We start from the raw sequence: 8,282 nt of genomic DNA, 5'->3' as shown, positions 1-8,282 counted from the left end.
GTCAAGAAATGCTTAGTTCGATACTAAGAGGCTGTTACGGGCATAAGAAGTTACAGCTTATTATTTTTTCAGAGCTATGAATAGGAGTTCTGTTGTAACTGATGCATTTTTTGAATGGTTTTTTTATTATGGTAAAAAATATTAAATTTACTATCTTAACAATTGTAATTGGTGCATTTTTAATGAAAAGTAATACATTACATCTGCTTTGAGTGGCAGGTGGTTAAAACTGTGATCACTGTTTTCAGCAAATCTACATGAAGGAAGAACAAATTCACATGATTTGATTAGGGGATTAACATCAGGCAATCATCCCGTAGGAGCCGAGGAGAAACTAGAAGCTCTCGGAGTTGAATGGACACCTCTTTAGGAGCCATGAATGGGGCCCAGGGTTTTCGCTGAAGCGTTAAACAGCCAGTGTGAACATTTATCTTGTTGTGTATTAGCCATGACATATGTTATGTGAACTCAACTCTGTACTTCTGCTGGATTTAGAATTTTACTACTTTAAAAGTAGTAGATTTCTTAAAGAGTTATATAGATTTTTAAATTCATTTTCTCTCCTTTCCTTCCCCTTCTTTTCCCCTTCCTTCTTCCTTCCTCCCTTCCTTCCTTCCCTCCCTTCCTCTTTTTCTTTCTTTCTTTCCTTAACGTGCACATATTCCATACAAAAAATGTCTTTAAATAACATTTTCTGAGGTTAGAATCTGAGTCTTTTATGGGTTTTTTCTCAAAATACATGAGTTCCTAGAGGATGGGGTTTCTTTAAATGAACGTGTATTAAGGATTGCTTAGACACCATGATAGATTAGGCACCAGAGGGAGGGTCTAGAAGCTGACAGCAAATGGAGAAGACATGAGCTCTACTTTCTAGACATATAGAGTCTACAGCAGGATTATGAAAACTGCATCCCCCCAAACTGTACAGGTCGTTCATGCATTGTGTATGTGCACTTTTCCTCAGATTTTCAGAGAAGCCTGTACCACAAAAATGTTAAGAATAGGGCTTCCCTGGTGGCGCAGTGGTTGAGAGTCCGCCTGCCGATGCAGGGGACATGGGTTCGTGCCCTGGTCCGGGAAGATCCCACATGCCGCGGAGCGGCTGGGCCCGTGAGCCATGGCCGCTGGGCCTGCGCGTCCGGAGCCCGTGCTCCGCAACGGGAGAGGCCACAACAGTGAGAGGCCCGCGTACCGCAAAAAAAAAAAAAAAAAAAAAAAAAATTTTAAAAGGAGATGCTGATGTCAAAAATTAAGAAAGAAGGAAATAAGTGAACTAATTTGGTGAAGCTTTATTAGACATCTCTGTGGGTGTCACGAAAGGTCAATATGTGGTCTACTGCCTTTTCCACTACAAATGTTGCTAGGTTTCAATTAACTGTCCCGTTGTTTGAAAGAGTAGGCGAGAGTAACCTTCACAAATGGCATACGTGGCCATGGAGAAGAATCCAGTGCACTGAAAACTAGAGGCCCTCCTGGTACCATCCATCTTTATTCTATCTCAACAAATGGTGATTTGATTCATTCTGCTTTCCTCTGTAAGAAGGAAAACAAAATGTATGCTCCTACGTTATCTGTGCCACATGCTACTGTTTGTGATGTGACAGAGAAGGAAGGGTTGTGTGTGTATAAGGATTTGGGCCAGGGGTTCAGCTCAGACACAACACAATCTGCTGTGAAACAATCTTTGCACCTGGGTTTTGTGGCGCTCAGAGCATCATGGTAGAATCTGGAGTTCCTGCAGCATTCTGTACCAGAAACAGGCAGAGCAGGGAGTAAAGTAGAAAACGGGACAGAGTTCAACAAAGCAGTGGGAACCTTCCAAAGGCAAACAAATAATTGTTGATACATATTAAATGAAAAGCCATTCTGAAGGACAGAAGGGGAAGAAATAAGAAGGAGATATGAAAACTGAAAAGAAGTGAAACTGGGTATGAGGCTTTGAAGGGGCATTTCTGAGGGGATTATTTCAGAAAATGAAAAATTTAAGTGGTCAAAGGATTCTTGCAACAATAACAGTGGATTAGCATTTTTTTTTGTTTGAGCACAGACAGTATTTCTTGATAGGAAGGGAGGTCCAAAGATTCTTCCTCCTGTGCATTTTGTTCAGATCTGTCTGCACTCAATTGGCCTTCAAGTCTTGCTGATAATGTCCTGGATATCACTTAAATTCATCCCCAAACCACAGAAGGAAAACATTCTCCTTTCTGTGATCAAATGTTCTAATGCAACTAAAATAAAAGGCAAGTATTTTTAGAAAGTTTCACTTGCATGAGTCCAAAAGTAATTTTATAAAAAGTCTTGAGACTCTTAATAAACCAGGTCTCTGGAAAACTAAGGAGAACATTAAAGTAAAATTGTATTTCTTGAACTAATGGTTGAACATCACTAGATGTAAACCAAAGCCTCAGTTACCCAAGGCCCATTAGCTTTATCAGTTCAATTAGACATCTGCCTTGGACAAGGCATTGTGATAGAGACTCTGACCAAATCCACAGGTGAGTTAAAGATGGCTCCATCCTCAAAGAGCATACAGTCATCTATGGAGACACAAGTATTCAACTTACCATGCTAGAAGGCAGATGGCGATGTGCTAGTACAGGGAATGGTTAACCTGGGAGGCCTGGGTGCTCACACCCTGCACACCTCTTCCTAAAAGAGGTCTGTTTTCAGGTCTTGCCTTTGACTGGCTCCTAGGAGTTGAGCTCTGAGCCTCGGACTCATGGACTCCCCCTTTGTTCACAAAGACCCTCCAAATTTCCATTCTTTGTCTCATAAATGATTAGCTGAAATATTTGCACCCACTGGTCAACTAGAGCAAAACGCTTGTTAACCAAACTTTAGTTAAGTTTCTCCCCTTTCTCCAGGCTGCTGAAATTTAACCCATCCTCAGCTCGGTCCAGCATACAGCCTCTCCTTAAAGAGCCCCTTTGGGAATAGGCTGAGCCCAGGATAACATGTTCTCTGATCTACTGTCCCATCGTGCCCGCCACCTGCACTGGTTCACCTTGTTCATCTCACTTTCCACACCTGGTTCTCTCTAGTCCTTTACTCTGCTCTGTGAAAGAAAACCGCTTTTTTGCCAACCCCCAAGACACTCTTAGATCTCCCAGCTGGAGCTTATCTTTACAATAGACACCAGTCCTCCTTCCTTCCTGCTGCAACAGTCCCTTTCCCCTTCTTGTAATAATGCTTTCCAATAAAGTCTCTCCTTATTAATGTCCAGAGTTTGTTTATTTCTTTTTATTTATTATTATTTCTGGCTGCGCCAATGCGGCTTCCCCGACCAGGGATCAAACCACTGAACCACCAGGGAATTCCCAGAGTCTTATTTTTATTTGACATTGTCCTCTGGCTGACTGGAGAATCCTTTACCTAAGCATATCCAAGCCTTCTTATTAGTGAATAAAATAAAGTGCTCAGGAATCTCAATACTTTCTATAAAATCTAATACTTTTTGAGATTGAATATGTTTTTATTTATGTGGGCTGGTGTTTATAATGAGTGTTTCTGTTTGCAAGCATAATTATCCTATAGAAAAAAGAAAATATATTTGTTTTATTGTCTAAGTTTCTGAATATCAGTACACACACATGCTTATAGTCTCATACATAAATTAATCTCAATAAAATAATTTTGATTTTAAGAGATGCATTGTGATTTTTACCGGATATGACTTTGTACTTGGAAAACATCAGATTGTAATTAAAATATTGACACAATTGTTCAGCTATGTCTACGCTATCGTCCAGTTTTCATATAGATATTAGGAAAACAGACTCCACTTTTGCCACTCATTGTTTTAAGCATTGTAGGGATGATTTAGGTTCTCTGTATTTTAGTTCTCCCTTTTGGAAAATCACCATAAAAATTGCAATTAATGAAACTGTTGAGAATAGTAGATGTGTTATTATCCTTACTGTTAATTACCTGAATAATATTCCTTTTTTTCTTTTTTTGCTATACAATATATCCTTGTCGTAATAAATTCTATTGAGTTCAAAGAGCACTGGTCCATTTACTTCTAAGACTGAAAATTTACCTCTAGTTTACTTGCATCTAGGTTGGTTTACCCCGGGTCTGTAGACTCCTTTTTGTCTTGTGACTCGTTCTCCTGTTGTTAAGACTTACTGTAAAGGCCACAGACCATCAGTCTTGGGAGGGTAGGGGGAGAATGCCTGGTTCTCATGTTCCTACTGGGGTTCTCCACACTAGGGGCTACAGAGACCTCGTCCTTTACCTTAACTCCTCCTAGAGCCTCAGGCTCTGCCTCTTCAAGGCATTATTTACACTAAAGGTCCTCAACCTGTGGTGATTTTGCCCCACAGGAAATGCTATATTAGGAGAATTTTAGAGACCCGTGAGGGGGAGTTACTAAACATCCTACAATGCTCAGGACAGATCCCCACAGCAAAGAATTATCCAGCCCCACATGCCAGTAGTGCTAAGATTGAGAAATGCTGATTTACATAAATATTACTGATCCTAACTAACTTGGTCAAAGAATATTTTCTTTTTTCATTTGTTAGTTCACTTTATTATTCATTCAACAAATATTTATTGAGTACTATGTGCCAAACACTCTTCCAAATGCTTGGGATACACGTTATTTACACAATGGACAAAATTAAATTTCTTCACCCACTATGCCTAGGTGGTAGCATGCCTCAATACAGTGGGGTGAAATATTCTGCTAAGTGGTGTTCCTGCTATCAGTTTTTTTTTTTTTTTTTTTTTTTTTTTTTTTTTTTTTTTTAACATCTTTATTGGGGTATAATTGCTTTACAATGGTGTGTTAGTTTCTGCTTTATAACAAAGTGAATCAGTCATACATAAACATATGTTCCCATATGTCTTCCCTGTTGCGTCTCCCTCCCTCCCACCCTCCCCATCCCACCCCTCCAGGCTGTCACAAAGCACCGAGCCAATATCCCTGTGCCATGCGGCTGCTTCCCACTAGCTATCTACCTTACTGCGTTTGTTAGTGTGTATATGCCCATGACTCTCTCTCGCCCTGTCACAGCTCACCCTTCCCCCTCCCCATAACCTCAAGTCCGTTCTCTAAGAGGTCTGCGTCTTTATTCCTGCTTTACCCCTAGGTTCTTCATGACATTTTTTTCTTAAATTCCATATATATGTGTTAACATACGGTATTTGTCTTTTTCTTTCTGACTTACTTCACTCTGTATGACAGACTCTAGGTCTATCCACCTCATTACAAATAGCTCAATTTCGTTTCTTTTTATGGCTGAGTAATATTCCATTGTATATATGTGCCACATCTTCTTTATCCATTCATCCGATGACGGGCACTTAGGTTGTTTCCATCTCCGGGCTATTGTAAATAGAGCTGCAATGAACATTTTGGTACATGACTCTTTTTGAATTTTGGTTTTCTCAGGGTATATGCCCAGTAGTGGGATTGCTGGGTCATATGGTAGTTCTATTTGTAGTTTTTTAAGGAACGTCCATACTGTTCTCCATAGTGGCTGAACCAATTCACATTCCCACCAGCAGTGCAAGAGTGTTCCCTTTTCTCCACACCCTCTCCAGCATTTATTGTTTCTAGATTTTTTGATGATGGCCATTCTGACTGGTGTGAGATGATATCTCATTGTAGTTTTGATTTGCATTTCTCTAATGATTAATGATGTTGAGCATTCTTTCATGTGTTTGTTGGCAGTCTGTATATCTTCTTTGGAGAAATGTCTATTTAGGTCTTCTGCCCATTTTTGGATTGGGTTGTTTGTTTTCTTGTTATTGAGCTGCATGAGCTGCTTGTAAATTTTGGAGATTAATCCTTTGTCGGTTGCTTCATTTGCAAATATTTTCTCCCATTCTGAGGGTTGTCTTTTGGTCTTGTTTACGGTTTCCTTTGCTGTGCAAAAGCTTTGAAGTTTCATTAGGTCCCATTTGTTTATTTTTGTTTTTATTTCCATTACTCTAGGAGGTGGGTCAGAAAGGATCTTGCTTTGATTTATGTCATAGAGTGTTCTGCCTATGTTTTCCTCTAAGAGTTTGATAGTTTCTGGCCTTACATTTAGGTCTTTAATCCATTTTGAGCTTATTTTTGTGTATGGTGTTAGGGAGTGATCTAATCTCATACTTTTACATGTACCTGTCCAGTTTTCCCAGCACCACTTATTGAAGAGGGTGTCCTTTCTCCATTGTACATTACTGCCACCTTTATCAAAGATAAGGTGTCCATATGTGCATGGGTTTATCTCTGGGCTTTCTATCCTGTTCCATTGATCTATCTTTCTGTTTTTGTGCCAGTACCATACCGTCTTGATGACTGTAGCTTTGTAGTATAGTCTGAAGTCAGGGAGCCTGATTCCTCCAGTTCCTTCTTTCGTTCTCAAGATTGCTTTGGCTATTCGGGGTCTTTTGTGTTTCCATACAAATTGTGAAAGTTTTTGTTCTAGTTCTGTGAAAAACGCCAGTGGTAGTTTGATAGGGATTGCATTGAATCTATAGATTGCTTTGGGTAGTAGAGTCATTTTCACAATGTTGATTCTTCCAATCCAAGAACATGGTATATCTCTCCATCTATTTATATCATCTTTAATTTCTTTCATCAGTGTCTTATAATTCTCTGCATACAGGTCTTTTGTCTCCTTAGGTAGGTTTATTCCTAGATATTTTATTCTTTTTGTTGCAATGGTAAATGGGAGTGTTTTCTTGATTTCACTTTCAGATTTTTCATCATTAGTATATAGGAATGCCAGAGATTTCTGTGCATTAATTTTGTATCCTGCCACTTTACCAAATTCATTGATTAGCTCTAGTAGTTTTCTGGTAGCATCTTTAGGGTTCTCTATGTATAGGATCATGTCATCTGCAAACAGTGACAGCTTTACTTCTTCTTTTCCAATTTGGATTCCTTTTATTTCCTTTTCTTCTCTGATTGCTGTGGCTAAAACTTCCAAAACAATGTTGAATAATAGTGGTGAGAGTGGGCAACCTTGTCTTGTTCCTGATCTTAGTGGAAATGCTTTCAGTTTTTCACCATTGAGGATGATGTTTGCTGTGGGCTTGTCATATATGGCCTTTATTATGTTGAGGAAAGTTCCCTCTATGCCTACTTTCTGCAGGGTTTTTATCATAAATGGGTGTTGAATTTTGTCAAAAGCTTTCTCTGCATCTATTGAGATGATCATATGGTTTTTCTCCTTCAATTTGTTAATATGGTTTATCACATTGATAGATTTGCGTATATTGAAGAATCCTTGCATTCCTGGAATAAACCCCACTTGATCATGGTGTATGATCCTTTTAATGTGCTGTTGGATTCTGTTTGCTAGTATTTTGTTGAGGATTTTTGCATCTATGTTCATCAGTGATATTGGCCTGTAGTTTTCTTTCTTTGTGACATCCTTGTCTGGTTTTGGTATCAGGGTGATGGTGGCCTCATAGAAGGAGTTAGGGAGTGGTCCTCCCTCTGCTATATTTTGGAAGAGTTTGAGAAGGATAGGTGTTAGCTCTTCTCTAAATGTTTGATAGAATTCGCCTGTGAAGCCATCTGGTCCTGGGCTTTTCTTTGTTGGAAGATTTTTAATCACAGTTTCAATTTCAGTGCTTGTGATTGGTCTGTTCATATTTTCTATTTCTTCCTGATTCAGTCTTGGCAGGTTGTGCATTTCTAAGAATTTGTCCATTTCTTCCAGATTGTCCATTTTATTGGCATAGAGTTGCTTGTAGTAATCTCTCATGATCTCTTTTATCTCTGCAGTGTCAGTTGTTACCTCTCCTTTTTCATTTCTAATTCTATTGATTTGAGTCTTCTCCCTTTTTTTCTTGATGAGTCTGGCTAGTGGTTTATCTATTTTGTTTATCTTCTCAAAGAACCAGCTTTTAGTTTTATTGATCTTTGCTATTGTTTCCTTCATTTCTTTTTCATTTATTTCTGATCTGATTTTTATGATTTCTTTCCTTCTGCTAGCTTTGGGGTTTTTTTGTTCTTCTTTCTCTAATTGCTTGAGGTGCAAGGTTAGATTGTTTATTCGAGATGTTTCCTGCTTCTTAAGGTGGGCTTGTATTGCTATAAACTTCCCCCTTAGAACTGCTTTTGCTGCATCCCACAGGTTTTGGGTCGTTGTGTCTCCATTGTCATTTGTTTCTAGGTATTTTTTGATTTCCTCTTTGATTTCTTCAGTGATCTCTTCATTATTAAGTAGTGTATTGTTTAGCCTCCATGTGTTTGTATTTTTTACAGATCTTTTCCTGTAATTGATATCTAGTCTCATGGCGTTGTGGTCAGAAAAGATACTTGATACAATTTCAAT

This window comes from Globicephala melas, chromosome 7, assembly GCF_963455315.2.
Source record: "Globicephala melas chromosome 7, mGloMel1.2, whole genome shotgun sequence".
Lineage (NCBI taxonomy): Eukaryota > Metazoa > Chordata > Mammalia > Artiodactyla > Delphinidae > Globicephala > Globicephala melas.
This window is presented reverse-complemented; position numbering follows the sequence as displayed.